The sequence below is a fragment of the Neofelis nebulosa genome, chromosome 1 (assembly GCF_028018385.1).
Source record: "Neofelis nebulosa isolate mNeoNeb1 chromosome 1, mNeoNeb1.pri, whole genome shotgun sequence".
Classification (NCBI taxonomy): Eukaryota; Metazoa; Chordata; class Mammalia; order Carnivora; family Felidae; genus Neofelis; species Neofelis nebulosa.
Genome location: NC_080782.1, coordinates 65992850 through 66019001, shown reverse-complemented (window position 1 = coordinate 66019001; position 26152 = coordinate 65992850). Strand labels below are relative to the sequence as shown.

The 26152-nt window shown below is 39.8% G+C and overlaps 1 protein-coding gene across 2 annotated transcripts in view; it reads right to left on the bottom strand.

Annotated features, from left to right (window-relative positions):
- Window positions 1-26152, bottom strand: part of FAF2 (Fas associated factor family member 2) — a 78734-nt gene that overhangs the window by 32992 nt on the left and 19590 nt on the right. The gene's annotated exons all lie outside the window — the stretch shown is intronic.

Genomic DNA, 26152 nt, shown 5'->3' with positions numbered 1-26152 from the left:
AAAAGAAGGAAAAAACCAAAAAGTTACTTAGGGAAAAATCATCAGTAAATATGTAGATATTTTTACCCCTAAATACTTATGAATGTTGTGGGAAAACTACACTGAAAAGCACTGAAGGTAAATGCTCCAGTATGGTAAAAACTTCACTGTTCAGAATTTATCCAGTCTGTTACAGCAGGTATTACTGCCATAGAACAAAAACGTGGAGTTTCTTACCCTTTAAAACTTCAAGGCTTTCAATTAAGATGATTATTGATTAAAATCAATTTCTCCTCTCAAACTGAAGTTTAAAAACTTAAAGATTTTGGGGCACCTGGGTAGTTCAGTAGGTTAGGCGCCCAACTTCAGCTCATGTCATGATTTCACGGTTCATGGGTTTGAGTCTCATGTGGGGCTCTGTGCTCTGTGCTGACAGAGCCTGGAGTCTGCTTCAGATTCTGTGTCTCCTCTCTCTGCCTTTCCCCTGCTCATTCTCACTCTCTCAAAAATACACGTTAAAAAAAAATTATAAAGATTTCTTCAACCACTAGGTCTAGAAAAATATGTTGAATATTGTTAATGTTCAACAAAAATTCTGTTAATAATACATAATAATAAAATAATGCAAGTTTCCTGCAAAATATCATCCCCTTTTTTTAGATTTTTTACTATTTTTGAGAGAGACAGAGACAGAGTGCAAGCAGGGGAGGGACAGAGAGAGAGGGAGACACAGAAACCAAAGTAGGCTTCAGGCTCTGAGCTGTCAGCACAGAGCCCCATGTGGGGCTTGAACTTATGAGCCGTGAGATCATGACCTGAGCGGAAGTTGGATGCTTAACTGAGTCACCCAGGCACCCCAAATGTCATTTTACCTACCGTCATATAACCTACCTTATAATATGAACTGTGTGTAAACTATTTTCTTTTAATTAAAAAAAATTGAGAGAGAGCACACATGAGTGGGGAGGGGCACAAAGGGAGAGAGAGAGAATCCCAAGCAGGCTCCACATTGTCAGCACAGAGTCCGAGGCAGGGCTCGATCCCGTGAACTGAGAGATCATGACCTGAGCCGAGGTCAAGAGTCAGACGCTTAACTGAGCCACCCAGGTGCCCCAAAACATTTTATTAAAAAATGTCTGTTGGGGTACCTGGGTGGCTCAGTCAGTTGGGCGTCTGACTTTGGCTCAGGTCATGATCTCACAGTCCGTGAGTTCGAGCCCCGCACTGGGCTCTGTGCTGACAGCTTAGAGCCTGGAGCCTGCTTCAAATTCTGTGTCTCCCTTTCTCTCTGTTCCTCCCCCACTCATGCTCTCTCTCTCCATCAAAAATAAATAAAAAACATTAAAAAAAAATTTTTTTTTTAATAAAAAAAGTTTGTTACTCATGTTTCCCTATGAAAAGTATTTCCCCTACCCTCTTCTCCTTGGACTATTCTCAGGTTTTACTTTGTTTCTTCTCTGGCTCCTCTTCTACCCCTCTTAAATGGAATTTCCCTATGGATGTGTCCCTGGTTTTTGTCTCTCTATACCTCCCCTCCCTGGCAATCTCATATATATACATATATACTTATATTTATATTTATATGTGTGTGTGTGTGTGTATTTAAGAGAGAGTGAGTGGGAGAGAGGGGCAGAAGGAAGGAAGGAAGGAAGGAAGGAAGGAAGGAAGGAAGGAAGGAGGGAGGGAGGGAGGGAGGGAGGGAGGGAGGGAGGGAGGGAAGGAGGGAGGTTGGGGGGGAGCGAGCGAGCGAGAGAGAGAGAGAGAGAGAGAGAGAGAGAGAGAATGAGAATATTTTAGGATCCATGCTCAGTGGGGAGTCCAACATGGGGCTAACTCTCAGGACCCGAGCTGAAATCAAGTCGGACACTTAACTGACTGAGCCACCCAGATGCCCTGGCAATGTCATTTAATCCTTAGACTTCAACCACCCTTTCTATTCAGATGACTCCTAAACAATTTCTGGGCCCGCCATCTCTTCTGAAGTTTAGCAGCACATTTCCAATAGCCTATTCAACATTTTCACCCACATGTGGCATCAGTACCTCAAATGCATCATTTAAAACCACTACATATTTTAATGACACTATCACCCTCCAAAATATACAGGCAAAGGTGACATCTGGAACCTCAGCTTCATTTTTGAGTATTCTATTCCCTTGAATTCCACGCTTCATCAGCAATAAAGTTCTGGCCATTTTCTATATACATCTGTAACTACATTTCCCTTCCCACAGCCAGCATCTTTAATCAACACTTCAAGTGAACTGTCAAAATAACTTTTCTCTCTCCTTCTAACTATTCTTCCTATCATGTATATGTGTGTGCATGCATGTATGTGTATCATTCCTTGGCTCAAAACTTTTCATTTGATTGGATAATGCATTCCAAAATCTTTAGCTTAACATTCAAGTACTCCTACAATGTGGCCCCAGCCTCTCTTTCTAGATTATTTTCTAACTGTTTCCCTTTTGGTGTCCAATACTTAATAAATCTAACAGTTCATATGTACATCTAATGACCAGAATTTCCACAAAGCTAAATCCTAGACTTTTTTTTGAGGACTAATACAAAAGCCAAATCCATCCATCCATCCTCTCATGTAACAAATGTCTATTGTTACTGTCTATTCTGTGTGTTATTTACTACATCCAAGAGATACGGAGATGATAATGGAGATGATACAGTCTCTATCCTCAAGAAATTTCTCCTAACACCCAGCAAGCAACAGAAGAAAGACATTGATCTCAATCTCACAAAAATGTGGTAACATGCACTTCTGAATCAGGAGCCTAAGGTTCTTACATTGATTCTGACCCTGTAACCATGGACCAGACACATTTTAACTCTTTAGGATTTAATTCTAAAAGATTTTAGCTCCCTTTATGTGCACCATGAAGACTTAGTTTGGGCTGGTTGCCCTTTCCAGAGCTTAAAAACAAACAAACAAACAAACAAACAAACAAACAAACAAACACCTAGAAGTCTGGATTAGTTAGGTATGCAATTATTTATTTTTATTAAAAAAATTTTTTTAAAGTTTCTTTATTTGAGAGAGAAACAGATCAAGCAGGGGAGGGGCAGAGAGAGAGGTAAAGAGAATCCCAAGTAGATTGTGCACTGTTAGCACAGAGCCTGATGAGGGAGCTTGAACTCAAACTGTGAGTTCATGACCTGAGCCGAAATCAAGAGTCAGAAGCATGGGCTCCTGGGTGGCTCACTAGGTTAAGCGTCAGACTTTGGCTTAGGTCATGATCTCCTGGTTCCGGGGTTTGAGCCCCGCCCTGGGCTCTGTGCTGACAACTCAGAGCCTGGAGCCTGCTTCAGATTCTGTTTCCATCTCTCTCTGCTCCTCCCCTACTTGCGCTCTCTCTCTCTCTCTCAAAAATAAACGTTTAAAAAAAAAAAAAAAGAGTCATGCTTAACCGACTGAGGCACCCCTGAAAATTTTCAAAGTTTATTTATTTTTGAGAGAGAGACAGAATGCAAGCTAGGGAGGGGCAGAGAGAGAGGGAGACAGAATCCGAAGTAGGCTCCAGGCTCTGAGCTGTCAGCACAGAGCCTAATGCAGGGCTTGAATCCACAAATTGCAAGGTCATGACTTGAGCCAAAGTTGCATGCTCAACCGACTGAGCCACCCAGGCACCCCAAAATTGTTTACTTTTTAAAAGTCCCACAACAAATTTTGATTTTTTTTAATGTTTAAAGTACCATGGGGCACCTGGGTGGCTCAGTTGGTTAAGCTTGGTCCAAGTCTTGATTTTGGCTCAGGTCATGAACTCACAATTTGAGTTCATGTGAGGTTGAGCATGGAGCCTACTTGGGATTCTCTCTTCCTCTCTGTCCCTTTCCCCCACTCACGTGCTCTCTCTCTCTCAAAAAAAATTTAAAAAATAATTTAAGACTAAGAAAATAATAAAATACTGTGCAAATTTCAAAACTGAAATTGAAAAGCTCTATTGAGTACCACTGGCTTTGACAGCTCTGACAGTAAGGACTTTAGTTCCTGACCATTCTAGGCCTCTGACCAATTTGGCTACTGCCTTCTGGCTTATAATAGGCTCCTTCTTAACTTCCAATTTCCTCACAGCCTTCTGCAGAAGACTGCGATGTCCAGGGTTCCCTCCTCTTCTGTACATATTCTCTTTAAGAATTAGAGTCTACTTCTGCCTTCTTCTCAGGGTGTAATGGCCACTCAATCTTTAAAAACTAAAATTGTTTTCTCTCTTATGTACCTATTATTTTCTACTTTCTACCATGATTATTTATACTCATTCTATTGCCTTATCAGAGGATATAGGCTCCTTGAGAGCACTGTCTGTGATTCATCTATATATAATGCTCCCCTGTACTTAGCACACAACACAGTAAGGACTTTATAAGTTATAGAAAAAGTTAGTATAAATTAAACAGACCCTTTTTGTATAAGCTTTAATAACTGTTGCTATAAACTGAAACCTTTAGACATTTTCACCAGATCTCAACTATTAAAACCCGGGGGCTTTAAAATCTCAAACGTTCTGACTACATGTTAAGCTGGCTGTTAAAAACACAAATTTGCAGAATCTTCCTGAAAATTAAGAAGTCAGAGATGGAGTTTTTTTTGTTTTTTTTTTTTAAAGCTCCTGAGCTGATTCTAATGCACAGCCAGACTGGGAAATTCACGGTATTGCACAATTCTACGTAGAACCAGAGACTATATTATGTCATTTATTAACTTAAAAAAATTTTTTTAATGTTTATTTTTGAGAGACAGAGAGACAGAGAGCAAATGAGGGGAGGGGCAGAGAGAGAAAGAGAAACAGAATCTGAAGCACACTCTAGGCTTCACACTGTCAGCACAGAGCCTGACACGGGTCTTGAACCCAGGAACTATGAGATCATGACATGAGCCAAAGTTGGCCCCTTAACAGACTGAGCCACCAAGGTGCACCACTTATTAACTTTTTAAAAAAGGAGTTAGAAACATTGCAGGAGAGAACAGAGTAACTGCACATCTTCAATACTGAAACACTTAACCTAATTTACAAGCAAAACTCTTTTGTAAGTGGTGAATCAGGGTAAACCGGACGCCCAAGTGAACAAGCCTGCTTTCAATCACTACTGTCGAGTATTGGAAACATGCACTAGGACTAAGCAATGCTAGACACACCTAGGACAGGTGTAATTTATTCATCTAGCAACAGATGTTCACCAATCCAGTATTCTAGAAATCCAGATACAAATATAATACTTGGTCTCATTCAGTTTACATCCTACAGGAGGCAGACTTACCAAAGCAAACCACACACACAGAGCAAATAAATGAACAAAATTTTAGGGTAGGGGATTCCTTTGGAATAGGTGTTCAAGGAAGGCCTCTACAAGGAGCAAACATTTCGGCAGAAAGCTGATGAAAGATTAGGGCCCAGCCATGGAAAAATATGCGGGGAAAGTATCCTAGGCAGGACAACAAATGCAAAAACTCTGAGACAAATGGATATATGACATTATGCATTTGTCAAAACCCAGAGAACTTTATGGCAGAGTGAATCTTAATGCATGTAAACTTAAAAAAAATCGTTTAAAAGGTCAGAAGATCCTAGGATGGAATACAGTCTGTGACAAAAGAATTTAATTGTATTATAAATATATAAAACAACCTCTTTGAAGAGGGTGAAGGGGAGAGTTGCTGACCTAACTGTGGAAATGAGTGGGGTCTGAAAGGCTAAAGGCAAAAGAAAACGCACGTAAGTGCAATCTCTAGCTGATAAAGTTGTTTGCCATGGGGTATGAGTTCTGAAGCCACTAAATCTATATACATATACTGGAACTGAAAAATTAAGTAAACAGATGTGGGGTGGGGGGAAACAGTTTTCTCTGTGTTGAGGTGGGAAGTTACAGATAACCAAGGGGAGAAGGCTAGAATGATCCATGTGGTAATGGATTAGAGTTGGGAGACGTGAATCAATTCATGTTTAGCTTAATATAGAATGGTTACAGAGAGAAGCAGATAACTGAGTATATACACATGTATGTCCCTGTTCCATCAGCTGAGAGGGCCTAGAGGCAACAACACACATTCCAGTAAGTAGCAAGCACACATAATGCTCAGAGTTTGGTTGCTAATACTATTCTCCAAAAAAAGGAACCAGGCTCCTTAGAGAAAGAGATGATCTTAGGACTGGGGCAGGAAATATATAGGATGACCTCAGAGAATTTCATAGTGCCAGAAAGTAAGGAAGTGCTCAAAAGAACCCCACAATGATGGGAGTATATAAAGAGATACAGGAATCAACCCATATGGCTCCCAGTGGCCAAAGACGATACAATTTGAGTAACAAATAAAGTAGTAATGGATTATAATCCTGAATACAAATTAAATATCCACGAGTCCATATAAATACATAACTGAATAACTAAATGGGGGAGAGTAGACAAACAGCCTATGCAGAACAACTCCAAATAATTGTGTGGATGCTACCCCTTCAAGGAGGTGGAACATAATTCTCTACTCAAGTGTGAGCTGTGTGCAGTAACGTCTTTCCAAAGAGTATGGTATGGAAAAGAACGGGAAAACATTAACTTTATAGTGGGGAAACCCAACAGACACTACCTCAACCAGGTGATCAAGGTCAATGTCAATGGTGATAAATCCTGTTGACAGTATGCATCCTTGATAAGATGTAATAAAAAAGCATTTTACCTTTGTGTTCTTCCTTCCAAAAATCCATAACCCTAGCCTAATCATGAAAAAAACATCAGGCAGGGGCGCCTGGGTGGCGCAGTCGGTTAAGTGTCCGACTTCAGCCAGGTCACGATCTCGCGGTCCGTGAGTTCGAGCCCCGCGTCAGGCTCTGGGCTGATGGCTCGGAGCCTGGAGCCTGTTTCCGATTCTGTGTCTCCCTCTCTCTCTGCCCCTCCCCCGTTCATGCTCTGTCTCTCTCTGTCCCAAAAATAAATAAAAAACGTTGAAAAAAAAAAATTAAAAAAAAAAAAAAAAAAAAAAAAACATCAGGCAAATCCCAATCGAGGGACATTCTACAAAATACCTGACCAGTATTCCCGAAAACTCTCAAGGTCATCAAAAACAAGGAAAGTCTAAGAAGCTGTGGCAGCCAAGAGGAGCCCAAGCAATTTGGCTACTAAGTGTAATGTGGTATCCTAGATGGGATCCTGGAACAGAAACACATTAGGGGGCACCTGGGTGGCTCAATCAGTTAAGCATCACACTCTTGGTTTTGGCTCAGGTCATGATCTTGCGGCTCTGGTTTCAGGGGTTCGAGCCCTACATCGGGCCATGCACTGGCAGCACAGAAGTCTGCTTGGGATTCTCTCTCTCTCTCTCTCTCTCTCTCTCTCTCATTCTCTCTCTCTCTCTCCCTCCCTCCCTCCTTTACTTGTGCTGCATCTGTCTCTCCCAAATTTAATAAATGAACTTAAAGAAAAAAAAAACTTTAAGAAAACATCAAAAACTAAGGAAATCAGACTGAAGTATGAACTTTATTTGATAATAACGTATCAGTGTTGGTTCAATACGTGTAACAAAGGCATGAAATAATAATGTAAGAATGTTGATAAGGAACACCCAGTGCAGAAAATATGGGAAGTTGTGTACTATTTTTAAAACTTTTCTGTAAATCTAAGTAGAAAGTTTACTTGAAAATGTTTAAAAAACAAAAGTAGGGGACACTTCTGAGACAGAATGAACTTAGCAAGTTAGCAGATAATGTCTGAGAAGTAGGCAAGGAAGAGAACACTCATCTAGGGCGGTGCTTCTCAGCCTAACTTGCGTATCAGAAGTACCTGAGAGGAATCTACAGATGCCTAGACCTCTACCCCAAGCAATTTAATCAGACTCTCTGAAAATGTAACTTAGGCATAAATTTTTTCCTAGGGGAGTGAGAACTTTCAGGTGATTCTACTGTACAGGGTTGAGAATCACCAATGAAGAGCTTTAATTCTAAATTCAATGGGAGTGCCATTCTGTCTGTGAGAAGCATTAATTGCAGAGGGCATGAAAGAGAACAAGACACAAGCTAGGAGACTATACAGATGTCTGTGAGAAACAGAATGGTAGTTTACGATGGTAGCAGTGAAGAGGGAAAGAAGAGGACAGATTTAGGGTATATTGTTAAAGCTAGAGCCAAAAGGACTGAATGATAAATATGTGGGGGTGGAAGAGAAATACTAAGATGAACCCAAGCTTCAGTGGAGGGATGACAGTGTTATTTACTAAGAATGAGGAAAACTGTTGATATAATTTGTACATCTTTTTGAGAATCATTTACTTCTGGTAAAGCAAAGTGTTTAAAAAAAGATTAGGGGAAAAAGTAGAAACACACTGCCAAAGATGAATGCACTCTATTCTTAGATGTATCATATGGGAATGGACTGCCTGATCGCAATGCCAGCCAGCAAGATGGATAGTGATCTATCCAAAGGGTCAAACGCAAAACATGAGGAACTCACTTGCCACCCACTGTCTGAAAACAGTTGCACTCATAGCCTGGATAGGGTTGGCTACCTTTTCTCAGTTTCATATTTTTTTCTAAACCTAGGATAAATTAGGCAAAGAAAGTTTAAATACTAGAGAAAGATGGGGAAAAGGGAGGTTTCCCTGTGGTCCCAATCACTACCAATACAACTGGTTTACATTTTAGTATTTCCTTGTAATTCACTGCACTGCAAGAAAAGGATCTGGGATTTTGATTCAACCTCCATTCAAACATTTTAATTATAGATGGAACTGGTTAATGGGCGTTGCTTCTCTTTTCTAAACTGTAAGCATCTTGAGAAGAATCCATTTACTTTTGCTTTCTGATCTTCGTAGGACTCTTCTGGTGTTGTCTTTCCTGACTTGGGAACCAATCCCTCCACTGCTCCCTTTCCACTAATCAGCCCTGCCTCCCACATCACTGCTAACAATCACAGGTTGAGGAGTTTTCTATATTTTCTCTTCTCTGTGAGACACCTCTCTCCTAGATACACAAAATTTTGAGCACTCCTACTTATTTTATCAAGTACTCTCTTATATATTACTCTTCATAACCATTTTAACGGTTATATAATATTGTAATTGGCCAAAACAATTTACATACAGATGTTACAATTGCTTCTGATTTCCCACCATTAAAATAGCACTTTGATGAATATTTCTGTTACAACGTTTCTCTGTATTCAGAATTTCCCCCTTTAGGATCCAATCAAAATTATGAGCCAAGGGGGGCGCCTGGGTGGCGCAGTCGGTTAAGCGTCCGACTTCAGCCAGGTCACGATCTCGCGGTCCGTGAGTTCGAGCCCTGCGTCAGGCTCTGGGCTAATGGCTCGGAGCCTGGAGCCTGTTTCCGATTCTGTGTCTCCCTCTCTCTCTGCCCCTCCCCCGTTCATGCTCTGTCTCTCTCTGTCCCAAAAATAAAAAATAAATAAATAAATAAATAAATAAATAAAAAAGAAATTGCTTTAAAAAAAAAATTATGAGCCAAGGAGTATGCATAATTTTTCAAGTTCCTGATACATATTGCCAAAATCTACTTCGGAAGGACTATTTCAATTTAGGGCTGGTTTCAATGTGAGTCAAAAGCTAAGTATGTCTCGAGCCAGTATTCATTCTCATTTCAGTGCCAAAGTGAGTTGTGCAAAGCCAGCTTTGTTCGAACAAAGAATATGGAAGTTTTGGCTGGAGACACTGCATTAGCTTTGTTACCAATTCTTTTGCAGCAATAACATGTTTGGCTACCGGCACTTATGGAAGATAGGTGAAACAGAGAAGTTAAAGAAATGATGGATTTAATAACCTTAGTCACTGGTTTCCAGTTCCTCCCAAATTAATTTCTTTAGAATTCAACAAGTTGTAATTCTTTTCATTTTTAAACTTACTTACTTATTTATTTATTTATTTAGTAGGCTTCACACCCAGTGTGGGGCTTGAACTCACAACCCTGAGATCAAGACTTGAGCTGAGATCAAGAGTCAGATGTCCAACCAACTGAGCTACCCAGGCGCCCCTATAATTCTCTTTCAAAAGGAACTTTTTCTTAATTTTTTTTTTTTAAGGCACTCTCTATGCCCAATGTGGGGCTCAAACTCATGACCCTGGGATCAAGAGTCAGTCTCCACTGACTAAGCCAGCCAAGGGCCCCTCTTTTTTAACCCTGCACTCCAAGAAACTTTTTTCTAATGTTTATTTTTTATTTTTACGAGGAAGCACGTGCGTGTAAATGTGGGAAGGGCAGAGAGGGGGAGAGAGGACTGAAGAGGGCTCTGTGCTAACAACAGATAGCCCGTTGTGGGGCTCAAATTCATGAACCTCGACATCATGACCTGAGCTGAAGTCAGATGCTTTACGCAGGTGCCTCAGGAACTTCTTTTTAAACACTATATGTTAACTCTAACGGAATTTAAGATTTTTATTAAAAAAAAATTTTTTTAAACATTTGCACAGAGTGCAAGCTGGGGAGGGGCAGAGAAAGGGAGACACAGAATCCAAAGCAGGCTCCAGGCTCTGAGCTGTCAGCACAGAGCCTGACACAGGGCTCGAATTCATGAACTGTGAGATCATGACCTGAGCCAAAGTTGGCTGCTGAACGGACTGAACCACCTGGTGCTCTGAATTTAAAATTTTTAAAAAGGAACTTTTTAAAAAAAATTTTTAACGTTTATTTATTTTTTGAGAGACAGAGAGAGACAGAGCATGAGCAGAGGAGGGGCAGAAAGAGAGAGGGAGTCACAGAATCTGAAGCAGGCCCCAAGCTCTAAGCTGTCAGCACAGAGCCCCATGCGGGCCTCGAACTCACAAGCCGTGAGATCATGATCTGAGCTGAAGTCAAACGCTCAACCGACTGAGCCACCCAGGTGCCCCATGACTTAACTTTTAAGTATGATTCAAGGAAGGTATCACAAACAATAGATGATGTAGTGTTTTAACTAGATGTCTCATTCAACTATTTGGATAGGGATTAGGTAACACTCAAGATTACCCAAGTGTAATCACTGGAGTGCTTTCCTAAGAAGTGTTTCTCTTCCCATACCTCATCTGTTTATACTAAAACTGTAGGAGGTTGATGTGAAATCTCAGTTGAAATTTAAGTGTTCTCTTTCCTCAACAAGATATTAGCCAACCAGCTCCAACAGTACATTAAAAAAATTATTCACCACGACCAAGCGGGATTTATACCTGGGATGCAGGGCTGGTTCAATATCCACAAAACAATTAACGTGATTCATCACATCAATAAAAGAAAGGACAAGAACCTTATGATCTTCTCAATAGATGCAGAGAAAGCATTTGACAAAATACAGCATCCTTTCTTGATAAAAACCCTCAAGAAAGTAGGGATAGAAGGAGCATACCTCAAGATCATAAAAACCATATATGAATGACCCAACGCTAATATCATCCTCAATGGTGAAAACTGAGAGCTCTCTCCCTAAGGTCAGGAACAAGACAGGGATGTCCACTCTCACCACTGTTATTCAACATAGTATTGGAAGTCTTAGCCTCTGCAATCAGGCAACACAAAGAAATAAAAGGCATCCAAATTGGCCAGGAGGAGGTCAAACTTTCACTCTTTGCAGATGACATGATACTCTATATGGAAAAACCAAAAGATTCCACCTAAAAACTGCTAGAATTGATTCATGAATTCAGCAAAGTTGCAGGATATAAAATCAAGGCACAGAAATCGGTTGCATTCCTATATACCAACAATGAAGCAACAGAAAGAGAAATCAAGGAATCGACCCCTTTTACAGTTGCACAAAAAACCATAAAATACCTAGGAATAAATCTAACCAAAGAGGTAAAAAATCGATACACTGAAAATTACAGAAAGCTTATGAAAGAAATTAAAGAAGACACAAAAAAATGGAAAAAGATTCCATGCTCCTGGATGGGAAGAACAAATATTGTTACAATGTCCATACTACCCAAAGCAATCTACATATTCAATGCAATCCCTATCAAAATAACACCATCATTCTTCACAGAGCTAGCACAAAGAATCCTAAGATTTGTATGGAACCAGAAAAGACCCCGAATAACCAAAGCGATCTTGAAAGAGAAAACCAAAGCAGGAGGCATCACAATCCCAGACTTCAAGCTATTCTACAAAGCTGTAATCATCAAGACAGTAATGGGACTGGCACAAGAACAGACACTCAGATCAACAGAACACAATACAGGACACAGAAATGGACCCACAAATGTATGGCCAACTAATCTTTGACAAAGCAGGAAAGAATATCCAATGGAATAAAGACAGTCTCTGCAGCAAGTGGTGCTGGGAAAACTGGACAGTTGACAGGCAGAAGAATGAACCTGCACCACTTTATGACACCATATACAAAAATAAACTCAAAATGGATGAAAGACCTCAATGTAAGACAGAAACCCTTCAAATCCTTGAGGAGAGAGCAGGCAAAAACCTCTCTGATCTTGCCCGCAGCAACTTCTCACTCAACACGTCTCTGGGGGCAAGGGAAACAAAAGCAAAAATGGACTACTGGGACCTCATCAAAATAAAAAGTTTCTGCACAGCGAAGGAAACAATCAGCAAAACTAAAAGGCAACCGACAGTATGGGAGAAGATATTTGCAAATGACATATCAGATAAAGGGTTAATATCCAAAATCTATAAAGAATTTCTCAAACTCAACACCCAAAAAACAAACAATCCAGTGAAGAAATGGGCAAAAGACATGAATAGACACTTCTCCAAAGAAGACATCCAGATGGCCAACTGACACATGAAAAAATGCTCAACATCACTCATCATCAGGGAAATACAAATCAAAACCACAATGAGATACCACCTTACACCCGTCAGAATGGCTACCATTAACAACTCAGGCAACAACAGATGTTGGCGAGGATGTGGAGAAAGAGGATCTTTTTTTTTTTTTTAACATTTATTTATTTTTGAGAGACAGAGAGAGGCAAAGCAGGAGTGGGGGAGGGGCAGAGAGAGAGAGAGGGAGATACAGAATCCGAAGCAGACTCCAGTCTCTGAGCTGTCAGCACAGAGCCCGACGCGGGGCTCGAACTCACGGACCTCGAGATCATGACCTGGGCCGAAGTCGGACACTCAACCGACTGAGCCATCCAGGTGCCCCAATCTCTTTTGCATTGTTGGTGGCAATGCAAGCTGGTGCAGCCACTCTGGAAAACAGTATGGGGGTTCCTCAAAAAACTAAAAATAGAACTACCCTACAACCCAGCAGTTGTACTACTAGGCATTTATCCATGGGATAAAGGGAGTGTTTTGAAGGGACACATGCACCCCCATGTTTATAGCAGCACTATCAACAATAGCCAAAGTATGGAAAGAGCCCAAATGTCCATCGATGGATGAATGCATAAAGAAGATATGGTATATATATATATATATATATATATACACATACATACATACAATGGAGTATTACTCAGCAATCAAAAAGAACGAAATCTTGCCATTTGCAACTACGTGGATGGAACTGGAGGGTATTATGCTAAGTGAAATTAGGCAGAGAAAGACAAAAATCAGAGACTTCACTCACATGAGGATTTTAAGAGACAAAACAGATGAACATAAGGGAAGGGAAACAAAAATAATATAAAAACAGGGAAGGGGGCAAACCAGATGAGACTCCTAAAAATGGAGAACTGAGGGTTACTGGAGGGGTTGTGGGAGGGAGGATGGGCTAAATGGGTAAGGGGCACTAAGGAATCTACTGCTGAAATCATTGTTGCACTATATGCTAACTAATTTGGATGTAAATTTTAAAAAAGAAAAAAGAAAATTAAAAAGAAAAAAAGAAATTTAAGTGCTCTCTAAATTCCAATTGGATTGTTAGCTCTAGCTTGTTTGGGATAGATTATTTATTTGTTTAAAAAATTTTTAATGTTTTATTTTATTTTTGAGAGAGAGAGTGAGCATGAGTGGGGGAGGGGCAGAGAGAGAGGGAGACACAGAATCTGAAGCAGGGCTCAAACCCACAAAATGCGAGATTGTAACCTGAGCAGAAGTCAGATGCTCAACTGAGCCCCGAGGTGTTCCTTTTTTTTTTAATTTTTTTTTTTTTTTAATTTTTTTTTTCAACGTTTTTTATTTATTTTTGGGACAGAGAGAGACAGAGCATGAACGGGGAAGGGGCAGAGAGAGAGGGAGACACAGAATCGGAAACAGGCTCCAGGCTCGGAGCCATCAGCCCAGAGCCTGACGCGGGGCTCGAACTCACGGACCGCGAGATCGTGACCTGGCTGAAGTCGGACGCTTAACCGACTGCGCCACCCAGGCGCCCCTTTTTTTTTAATTTTAAGTTTATTTGTTTATTTTGAGACAGAGAGCACAAGTGGGGGAGGAACAAGAGAGAGACAGGGGAGCACGAGAGAGAGAGAGAGAGAGAGAGAGAATGAGAATCCCAAGCAGGCTCTGCACTGTCTGCTCAGAGCCTGATGTGGGGCTCGAACTCAGAAACCATGAGATCAAGATCATGACCTGAGCCAAAATTAAGAGTCAGATGCTTAACCGACTAAGCCACCCAGGCACCCCTGAATATTTTAACTTGTTTTCAGTTATTCCCAGAGAGAAACTTGGCAAAAACCAGGGATCTTTGTTCCCTCCTTCCTACTACACAGATACCTTTGCTTTATGCAGTAACAATACGCCTTCTCTGGTAGCGGCAGGAGAAAGGGAATTTGAAGTCCCTTCACACCCAGCAATCACACTCACCCAGCCTCTGATCTATACCTGAAACTCTTATACTCAAATCTTTATTATTCACATTTAATTACTAAGCTCCCAAATTAAGTAACAGCAGCTTCCATTTACTAAGCACCTACTACTATGTAATAGGCACTGTAAGTAATAAAGCCTTCATTTTCCCCACTGAGAAAGCCAAGGATTCAAAAGGATAGGTAACCTAAGAATATCCTTGTCTAGGAATAACAACAAATGGTGGAGCTGAGACTGAAACCTAGAATAACTATATCCAAAGTCCAGGCTGCTTCCTATGCCACAATGCCTCCCATTTTTATTTGATTAACTCATACTATAAAACAAATTTTCAGGGGCACCTGGGTGGCTCAGTCGGGTAAGTGTCCAACTCTTGATTCTGGGTCAGGTCATGATCTCACACTTCATGAGATCAAGCCCCATGTTAGGTTCTGGGCAGACAGCACAGAGCCTACTTGCGATTCTCTCTTCCTCTCTCTGCCCCTACCCTGCTGGTGCTCTGTTTCTCTCAAGATAAACTTAAAAAAAGAACAAAAAAAACAAGTTTTCAATAAATCCTCAATTCAGAAAATTTCAGCAAAAGTTTTGAGAATGTCTGGAATGCTTTAAGTTTATGGATTGGGAGAGAGAACGCAAGCGGGGGGGGGGGGGAGAGGGAGGGAGAGAGGGAGGGAGGGAGGGAGGGAGGGAGGGAGACAGAGAGAGAGAGAGAGAGAGAGAGAGAGAGAGAGAGAGAGAACGAACACCCAAGCAGGCTCTACACTGTCAGCATGGAGCCCAAGGTGGGGCTCGATCTCCCGAACTGCAAGACCTGAGCCAAAATCAAGAACTGGATGCTCAACCAACAGAGCCAACCAGGCACCCCTAAAACCTGTTTTGTTTTTGATTTTAGAGAGAGAGAGAGGCAGAGTCACACCAACTGAGCAAGCTAAGTGTCCCTGGTCACTTCTTTCTTAATTATACTTATTGGTAGCTAAATATCAGCCCACAGATGTATATAAAAGTGTTCTCATTTATGCGTAGTGTCAACAATTTATTGGTATAGTTTTGCTCTACAAACAAAGGGTTTGATGTCAAATTAGCCTGGAAACGTTACATACCAAAATCCCCTTTTTGGGTATTCCCAATATATCTTTTAAATTTCTTGCTTTTAGGTAAAAAGAAAATTTAACTTCACAACTTCACAACTCCACAAAGGGAAAGATCTATTTCAGAAGAACACTATTAATATCCAATGAAGAGCTTTCCTGTAGAACTGGCTTGGGAATCACAGATTAGAGGCCACCACTGGATGTCAAACTAAATGGTCCATGTAAATCAAGAGATAATCCTACCCCCTAAACAGATTCTTAAATATTTGAGAACTGACTGGACACAATGACAGTACACAGGATGCTTTATGTGCAAATATTTGAATCTATATTAAAGTACCATTTGGATGAACATTTCCAAAAAACAATCAATAGTCTTAATCCAAGCAATTAAGAGTAGGTAGAACAAGCAGTTGACCTTTGTTGGAAAGTTAGAGGATACCAACATCTTCAATAACCCTTCACTCTAATTCTACCACTAACTAGCTTGGTGACTTTAGGCATCTTTCTGAGATTCAGTTTCCTTATTTGTAAAATGTAAATAAAAAATGATTAACTCATTGGGTTGGAAAGATTAAGTATACAATGCTCAATTCAGCTATTATAAGGAAACATGAAGAAAACATTAAAAATGCAAATGTGGTTAAAACTTAGTTTCATGTGGACAAGTAAAAGACATTTGTACATCAAATGAGATTATTGTGTGGATTTTTTTTCCTTTCATTCTGTTAAGGTGGTATATTACACTTGAACCATTGTTGCATTCCAGGAACAATTCCCACTCGGTCATGGCATATAATCCTTTTAACATGCTGCTAAATTCAGGGGCACCTGGGTGGCTCAGTCAGTTGAGCATCTGACTCTTGATTTCAGCTCAGGTCATGATTTCATGATTCCCGGAATCAAGCCCCACAGCAAGCTCTGTGCTGACAGTGCAGCCTGCTTGGGATTCTCTCTCTGCCTCTCCTCTGCTTGCGCTCTCTCACTCCCAAAATAAATAAATAAACTTAAAAAAAAATGCTGCTAATTTCAGTTTGCTGGTATTTTGTTGAAGATTTTTGCATTAATGTTCATAAAGAATAATGGACTCTAGTCTTGTGTCTTTCTTTGCTGGCTTTGGTAACAAGTTAATTCTGGCCTCAGAATCAGTAAAATGTTCCCTTTTTTTCAATTTTTTGGAAAAATTTGAGAAAAATTGGAATTGGTTCTTTATACAGTTGATAGAATTCACCAGTGAAGCCATCAGGTCCAAGGCTTTTCTTTGTCAGGAGTTTTTTTATTATAGATTCAATCTCCTTACTAGTTATAGATATATTCAGATTTTCTATTTCTTTGTGATTTAGTCCCCAGGAGATCTTATGTTTCTAGGAATTTGTCCACCTCATCTAGGTTACCCAATTTGTTGGCACGCAACTGTTCATAATACTTTTATCAATTTTATTTCTGTAGGATTGGTAATAATGTCTCCATTTTCATTTCTGATTTTAGTAACTTGGATCTTCTTTTTTTTCTTAGTCCAATGAGCTAAAAGTTTGTAAATATTGTTGATCTTTTCAAAAGAACCAACTTTTCAGGGCGCTTGGGTGGCTCAGTTGGTTAAGCATCTGACTTTGATTCAGGTCATGATCTCACGGTCTGTGAGTTCAAGCCTGGCATCAGGCTCTGTGCTGACAGTTCAGAGCCTGGAACCTGCTTTGGATTCATTCTCTCTCTCTCTCTCTCTCTCTCTCTCTCTCTCTCTCTCTCTCTCCTCCCCTCCCCCACTCATGCTCTGGGTCTCTCTCTCAAAAATAAACAAACATGAAAAATTTTTTAAAAAAGGGGGTGCCTGGGTGGCTCAGTTGGTTGGGTGTCTGACTTCAGCTCAGGTCATGATCTCACCGACCATGGGTTTGAGCCCCGCATCAGGCTCTGTGCTGACAGCTCAGAGACTGGAGCATGCTTCAGATTCTGTGTCTCCCTCTTTCTCTGCCGCTCCCCCACTCAAGCTCTGTCTCTGTCTCTCTCAAAGATAAATAAATATTTAAAAAAAATTTTTTTTATTAAAAAAAAAAAAAGAACCAACTTTTGATTTCACTGATTTTCTCTATTGTTTTTCTATTCTCTGTTTCATTTATCCAGGCTCTAGTCCTTATCATTTCCTTTCTTCTGCTAGCTCTGGGTTTAGTTTGTTCCTTTTCTAATTCTCTAAGTTATAAAGTTAGGTTGTTGATTTGAGAGCTTTCTTGTTTTTTTAGTGTATAGCTAAAAACTCTCCCCATCAGCACCTCTTGCTGTATCCCCTAAGTTTTGGTATGTTGTGTGTTTATTTTCATTTGTCTCTATGTATTTTCTAATTCCCCTTGTGATCACTTCTTTGATCTACTGGTTAAGAGTATGTTGTTTACACAAATTTGTGAACTTTCATTTTACTGGTTATTTTTCTAACTTCACCCAGTTGTGGCTGGAGAAGATACTCTGTACGATATATATCATTTTAAGTCTACTGAGACATATGTACAGAAAACCCTAAAGATTCCCCTCCCACCCACACAAAAAAACCTGTTAGAACTATCAAATGAATTCAACAAAGTAGCAGGACATAAAATCAATACACAGATTTCAGTTGGGTTTCTTTACACTACAATGAGCAATCTAAAAAGGAAATTAAGAAATCATTATATTTACAATAATATTAAAAAGAATAAAGTATTAGAAATTTACTTAACCAAGGAGGTGAGAGACTTGTACAATGAAAACTATACAATGCTGGTGAAAGAAATTTAAAAAGATTTACATAAATGAACAGATATTAAGTTCATGGATTGGAAGACAATAGTGTTCAAATGTCAATACAGGGGTGCCTGGGTGGCTCAGTTGGTTAAGCATCCAACTCTTGATTTTGGCTCAAGTCATGATCTCACAGTCGTTGAGATCAAGCCCCAAGTTGGGCTCCACAATGACTGTGAAGCCTGCCTGAGATTCTCTCCCGCTCTCCTGCCACTTTCCCTCTCTCTAAAAAAAAAAAAAAGTCAACACTACTATTTTTTTATTTAAAATTTTTTTTTCAACGTTTTTTATTTATTTTTGGGACAGAGAGAGACAGAGCATGAACGGGGGAAGTGCAGACAGAGAGGGAGACACAGAATCGGAAACAGGCTCCAGGCTCCAAGCCATCAGCCCAGAGCCTGACGCAGGGCTCAAACTCACGGACCGCGAGATTGTGACCTGGCTCAATGCAGGGCTCAATCTCATGAGCTGTGAAATCATGATCCAAGCCAAACTTGGGATGCTCAACCAACGGAGCCACCCAGGCATCCCAATAAAGATTTTATTTTTAAGTAATCTCTATACCCAATGTGGGGCTCAAATTCACAATCCCAAGATCAAGAGGATCAAGAGTTGCATCCTCTACCCATTGAGCCAGCCAGGCACTCTTGGTCAGATGATTTTTGACATGGGTGCCAAGACCATTCAGTGAGGAAAGAACAGTCTTTTCAACAAATGGTACTGGAATACTGGATATCTGCATGCAAAAGAATGAAGCTGTACCCTTAACTCCAAAGATGAAGATGTATTTATACCTGTCTCCAGTTCCTGACACAGAGCTCCTAAAACTCTTGTAAGTTCCGAAATGATAAGAGTACTAGGAACATCTTCTGTTCTTTTTTTTTTTTTTTTAATTTTTTTTTAACGTTTATTTATTTTTGAGACAGAGAGAGACAGAGCATGAACAGGGGAGGGTCAGAGAGAGGGAGACACAGAATCTGAAACAGGCTCCAGGCTCTGAGCTGTCAGCACAGAGCCCGATGCGGGGCTCGAACTCACGGACCGTGAGATCGTGACCTGAGCTGAAGTCGGACGCTTAACGGACTGAGCCACCCAGGTGCCCCGGAACATCTTCTGTTCTAATGTTCGGACTTTGACCCTGGTTCCTGGCAGAGATCCTAAATCCCATGGAATTTCCTGGATGACAGCAGCACCTTTTGTTCTAACGAGGTGATCTCAGTGGGCTCCTGGATTGGTGCTGCTCACCACACAGACCAAGCCATGATTAGAAGCTTGAAATTTTCAACCCCACTCCCCATTCTCCAAGATAAGAGAGTGAAGCTGGAAATGTAATGAACAATTCATCATGCCTACATGATGAGCCTCCATAAAAACCTCAACAGAATGAGGTTCAGAGAGCTTCTGAGTTGGTGAACACATTAACACATTGGGAGAGCAATATATCCCAACTCTACAGGGACAGAGCTCCTCAACTTAGGACCCTTCCAGACCTTGCCCTATGTATCTCTTCATCTGGCTAACCTTCTGTATCCTTTATTATATCCTTTGTAAGAAACCAGTAAACGAAAGTGTTTCCCGGAGTTCTGAGTACCATTCTAACAAATTATTAAACCCAAAGAGGAGATCATGGGAGCCCCAATTATAGCTGGTCAGTATAGGTGACAGTCTGGGAGACTTGTGATTGGCATCTTAAAAGGGGCAGTCTTGTGGGACTGAGTCATTAACTTGTAGGATCTGATGCTAACTCCAGGTAGATAGTGTCAGAATTGAATTGAACTGAATCTAGAATTGCTTGATATCTGGAAACTCCATACATCTGATGTTAGAAGTGTGGTAAGTGTGGTAACAGTGTGAGAATTAAGAAGAAACACAGGAGTGTGTTTTCCCCTCTCATTTACCCAACACCAAATACAAAAATTAACTCAAAATGGATCCAAGACCTAAAATGAAATTCTTATAGAAAACAGGATGAGGGGCGCCTGGGTGGCGCAGTCGGTTAAGCATCCGACTTCAGCCAGGTCACGATCTCGCGGTCCGTGAGTTCGAGCCCCGCGTCAGGCTCTGGGCTGATGGCTCCGAGCCTGGAGCCTGTTTCCGATTCTGTGTCTCCCTCTCTCTCTGCCCCTCTCCCGTTCATGCTCTGTCTCTCTCTGTCCCAAAAATAAATAAAAAACGTTGAAAAAAAATTAAAAAAAACACCCACAGTTTCCTTAAAAGTTGTGAAAGTGGGATACACTAAAAAAAAAAAAAAAAAAAAAGAAAACAGGATGAAAGCTTCCCAACACTGGATTTGAAAATGATTTCTTGGATATGATACCAAAGACACAGGCTACAAAAGATAGACAAACTGGACTTCATAAAAAAGTTAAAAATTTGTGCATCAAAAGATATTACTGATAGAGGCAACACACACAATGGGTAGAAATATTTGCAAATCATGTATTTAATAAGGGATGATATCCAGAATAAACAGAGAATTCTTAAAACTCAACAACAAAAAAACAACCTGATTCAAAAATGGGCAAAAAACTTGAACAGACATTTCTCAAAAAAGATATGCAAGTGACCAATAAGCACACAAAAAAACATCAACATCAAAATACAAATCAAAACTATGAGCTACCACTTCACACCTAACAGGATGGGTGCTATTTAAAAAACCAGAGGGGCACCTGGGTGGCTCAGCAGGTAAAGCATCCAACTTCAGCTCAGGTCATGATGTCACAGTTGAGTTTAAGCCCCGAGTCAGGCGCTGTTCTCATAGGCCAGAGCCTGCTTTGGATCCTCTGTCTGCCCCTCCCTCTCTCTCAAAAATAAATAAATATTAAAAAAAAACAAAAACAGAAAATAACAAGTGCTGGTGAGGACAGAAATTAGAACCCTTGTGCACTGTTAGTGGTAATGTAAAATGGTAAAAACCACTGTGGAAAACAGCATGTGTTCCTCAAAAAATTTAAATTATCATATGATACGGCAATTCCATTTCTGGGTATACACCAAAATAACAGAAAGCATAGTCTCGAAGAGATACTTGTACACTCATGTTCACAGCAACATTATTCAGAGTAACTAAAAGGTGGAAATAATCCAGGCGTCCATTGACAGATGAGTGGATAAGCAAAATGTGGCATATACATTCAATGGAATATTATTAAGCCTTCCAAAGGAAGGAAATCCTGCAATATCCTACATCATGAACTCTGAATACACTACACTAAGGGAAACAGACAGTCACAAAAAGACAAATACTGTATGGTTCTACCTATATGAAGTATCTGGAGTAGTCAAACTCATACAGACATTACCATGGTTGCCCGAAGCTACAGGAAGGGGAAAAAAAGGGGAGTTACCGTTTAATGGATTCAGCAGTCCCCTCTTATTTGTGGTTTTCAGTTACCAGTAGTCAACTGCCATCTGGAAGCAAATGATCTTCCTTTTGATGTGTCATCAGAAGGTTAATAGTAGTCTAACGAAACATCACAATGCCTACATCATTCACCTCACTTCATCTCATCACATACACACTTTATCATCTCACATCATTGTAAGAGTACAGTATAGTAAGATATTTTGAAAGAGATCACATTCACAAAACTTTTATTATAACATAGTTATAACTGTTCTACTTTATTAATCTCTTATGTTCCTAATTTATAAATTAAATTTTACTACAGGTATGGATATACAGGAAAAAAATAGTATATATAGTTTGGTGCTATCTGCAGTTTCAGGTATCCACTGGGGTCTTGGAATGTATTCCTCATGAATAAGAGGATATACAGTAGTTTATATAATTACTGTATAGTTTCAGTTTACAAGATAAAAAGATTTATGGAAAAGGATACTGGTGATGGATATGCAATACTATATTATATATTATAAATTTGTTATATATTATAAATTTACTTAAGATGGTAAATTTTATGTGTATTTTGCCACAATAAAAATGGGGGATAAAAAGACATTTTGTAAAGTGTTGTGAGATGAGCTTGTACTTGTTTAAAAGGTTCTGAAGTACTGTCATCAGATTATTTTCTGGAAAAAAATAAATTACTTTTCAATAAATTCTTATTCTATGATGTATTCTTTAACACAATTCCACTTAAAAACAAAAAACAATTTGGCCTTATTCAGCCTTTCCTAAAGTGACTGCATTACTCAGAACCAAGCAGAAAAGTTGGTTAGGGAGATGTGAGGGTATTATTTTTCTCTTCACAAGAAACATTACAAGGCATCAAACTTGACCAATCCTCCAAAAGTCATCTGAGAGTCTGGCCTTCCCTGTTTCCTCCCCATGCTCTGGCCGACAAAATCTGCCACTATGCAAATGTTTCAAAATAGCTTGAAATCACATTTCTAGAACTTGCCATGCATAAAATGTGTGTGTATGTACACATAATCCAATGTCAAGTCACAAAATGTTAATTTATCACTTCAATTTCAAAACATAGAATGTTCTAAGATTTAGATACAACTCTTAAGCACTTATGAGCCAAGCACTATAATATGTGCTTTGTACTGATTCTTACAACCTTGTACAGTTAGAAATATTAGAGTCACACTGCAGATAATGGAAACTAAGGCCCAGGATTAACTGTCATACAGATCTCAAATGGCCAACCTCCTAATATGGAGCTCTTTCCCCTATACCATGCTGCATAGATGAGAATGTGGATAACTGGATTTTTTGTTTTCCCATTTCTCCTAAAAACTGGGATGCTTAATGCTGTTGGGAAATACTTTAACAAAGAGAAAAAAAACAAACATCAAGAATTACAACAGGGGCACTTGCGTGACTCAGTCAGTTGAGCATCCAACTTGGTTTCAGCTCACATCATGATTCAGCTCATGGTTCATAGGTTCAAGCCCTGAAATGGGCTCTGCGCTGATAGTGTGGGGCCTGCTTGTGATTCTCTCTCCCTGTCTCTCTGCACCCCCTCCTCAAAATAAACTTAAAAAAAAAAGCTACAACAAAAACCCTCTGGTTAAGAGAGATTTCTGGTGAATCACTCAATTCATTCAACAAATATTAATTCAGCATCTATCATGCATCAAGTACATCAAAGAAATCACAGTCCCAATCCCCAATAACTCTGTGGAGTAAAAAGACACATACATAACTGTATAATTATGACAATGACCATACACCAGTGGTAAACAAATCCTGAAGTCTTTCAGGGGCCTAAGGGAAGATACAAAGTTCTGAACTGAAAATTAGCAGAAGAAAGTATTTGAGGACAAGGGGGGATTATACACAGAGGCACAGAAGCATGAGAAAGAACGTTACATTAAGGGAACTAGAAAGTCCAGAGAGTATTAATGGAATAGAAAGGGAAGGGATATGGGGCACCTGGCTGGCTCAGTTCATACACATGCAACTAGAGCATACAACTCTTGATCTCGGGGTTGTGGGTTCAAGCCCCACGTTGGGTGTAGAGATTACTTAAAAATAAAATCTTTAAAAAAAGAGGGAGTGAGGTAGAATTATGGGATTGGACACTGAAGTATGGTTCAGATCATGAGATGCAAAGATTTCATGAAGTTCTAATCAATGCAAAGAAAATAAATCTTAAGAGAGTGACATGAAATGTTTGTTAGAAAGATTATTCTGGGGAGCGGCTGGGTGGCTCAGTCGGTTGGGCGTCCAACTTCGGCTCAGGTCATGATCTCACGGTCCGTGAGTTCGAGCTCCGCGTCGGGCTCTGTGCTATCAGTTCGAAGCCTGGAGCCTGCTTCGGATTCTGTGTCTCCCTCTCTCTCTGCCCCTCCCCCACTCACTCTCTGTCTCTATCAAATAAATGAATAAACGTTAAAAAAAATTAAAAAAAAAAGAAAAAAGAAAAGAAAGATTATTCTGGAAAAACTAGGGAAGCTGAAATTGAAGAGGAGAGAGACTTGAAATTAAGGCCACCGGTATAACGTTACTGAAATAGTCCAAAAGAAAAATAAAGTGTTAAACTAGGGGAGAGGCGAGGCAGATAGAGTAGAGGGTTAAGAGGAGTGGATATTTTGTTGGACTTTTTTTTTTAGTACTTCATTCCTTTTATTTATTTATTTTTTCTGAAGCATAGCTGACACACAATGTTACGTTAGTTTGTGTGTAACATAGTGATTCAGTAAGTCTATACATTATCCCATGCTCACCACAAGTGTAGCTACCATCCATCACCATACTACTATACAACACTGTTACAATTCTAATGACTATATTCCCTATGCTGTACCTTTTATCCTCATATTTCTTTAACTCCAAAAGGAACTTACAAACACTAAAATACTTAAAAAAATTCTCCAGATATTTAGCAATAAAGAGATTTTTCTCTTCAAAATATATCCCAAGACAGAAAATTTTTGAAATTTCTTTGGTGGGAAAAACCAAAGACAACAAGCACCTCAGTGATTACAATAATTTCTGCTATTTATCACTTCTCACACACACTGTGGTTTAAAAACACACATACACAGCTGGAAGCAGTTAACAACACACCTTCAATTTTATTACTTTACTATATTTTGCTGTTCATTTTAAGCAAAAATATTGGAGAAATGACAAGAGCTCCTGAATATGCGAAACAAAGATTTGCTTCCAAAAGAATATCTGCAGTATAGGTAATCCTCCATTCAGAGTGGATGATTATATGACTATAATATGATTTTATACTACTCTGCCAATAACACTAATATTCCTCAAATCACTTAGAGGAGTACACAAACACTGATGCCCAGCCCATTCTGAATAACCCCAAACTTGAACACTTGAACCAACCTGTTCACAAATACCTGCACTTGTCATATAAAGATGTACTTGGAAAAAAAAAAAAAAAAAAAGAGCCAGTAAGCACTAAAGCAGTTTGTCAAAAAGCTTCCAAGAAGATTTAACTGTGTTCTTGTACAGGAAGATTCAACATAAAGATGTCAATCACACACCCCCCCCCCCCATATTCATTTATGAACTTAATAAAATTTGAGTTTTGAAAAGTTGATTATAAGGTTCTTTAGGAAAAGCAAATAAGAAAATCTGGGAAAACCCTGAAAAAGAACAATGAGGGACACTAGCCCTCCAGATTAAAATATATTATAAGCCTCTGTATTATGAGTAGTACTGGCACACGTAAGACCAATGGAAAAAAGAAAATCCAGAAACAACACACCCAACTACATATAAAAATTTAGTACCGATAAAGGCAGCATCTTAAACAGTAAGGAAAAATAGTTAAAAAAAGTTTTTTTTAACATTATTTATTTTTGAGAGACAGAGAGAGAAAGAACACAAGCAGGGGAGAGGCAGAGAGAGAGGGAGACACAGAATCCGAAGCAGGCTCCAGGCTCCAAGCTGTAAGTACAGAGCCTGATGTGGGGCTTGAACTCACAAACCATGAGATCATGACCTGAGCCGAAGTCGGACGCTTAACCGACTGAGCCACCCAGGCGATGCAGGAAAAATAGTTTTTTAAAAAAATAGACATTATTGGGGCATCTAGGTGGCTCAGTTGGTTGAGCATCTGATGCTTGATTTCAGTTTAGGTCATGATCTCACGGTTCATGGGAATGAGCCCTGCACTGGGCTCCACACTAAGTGTGGAGTCTGCCTACAAATCTCTTACCCTCTGCCCTTACCCC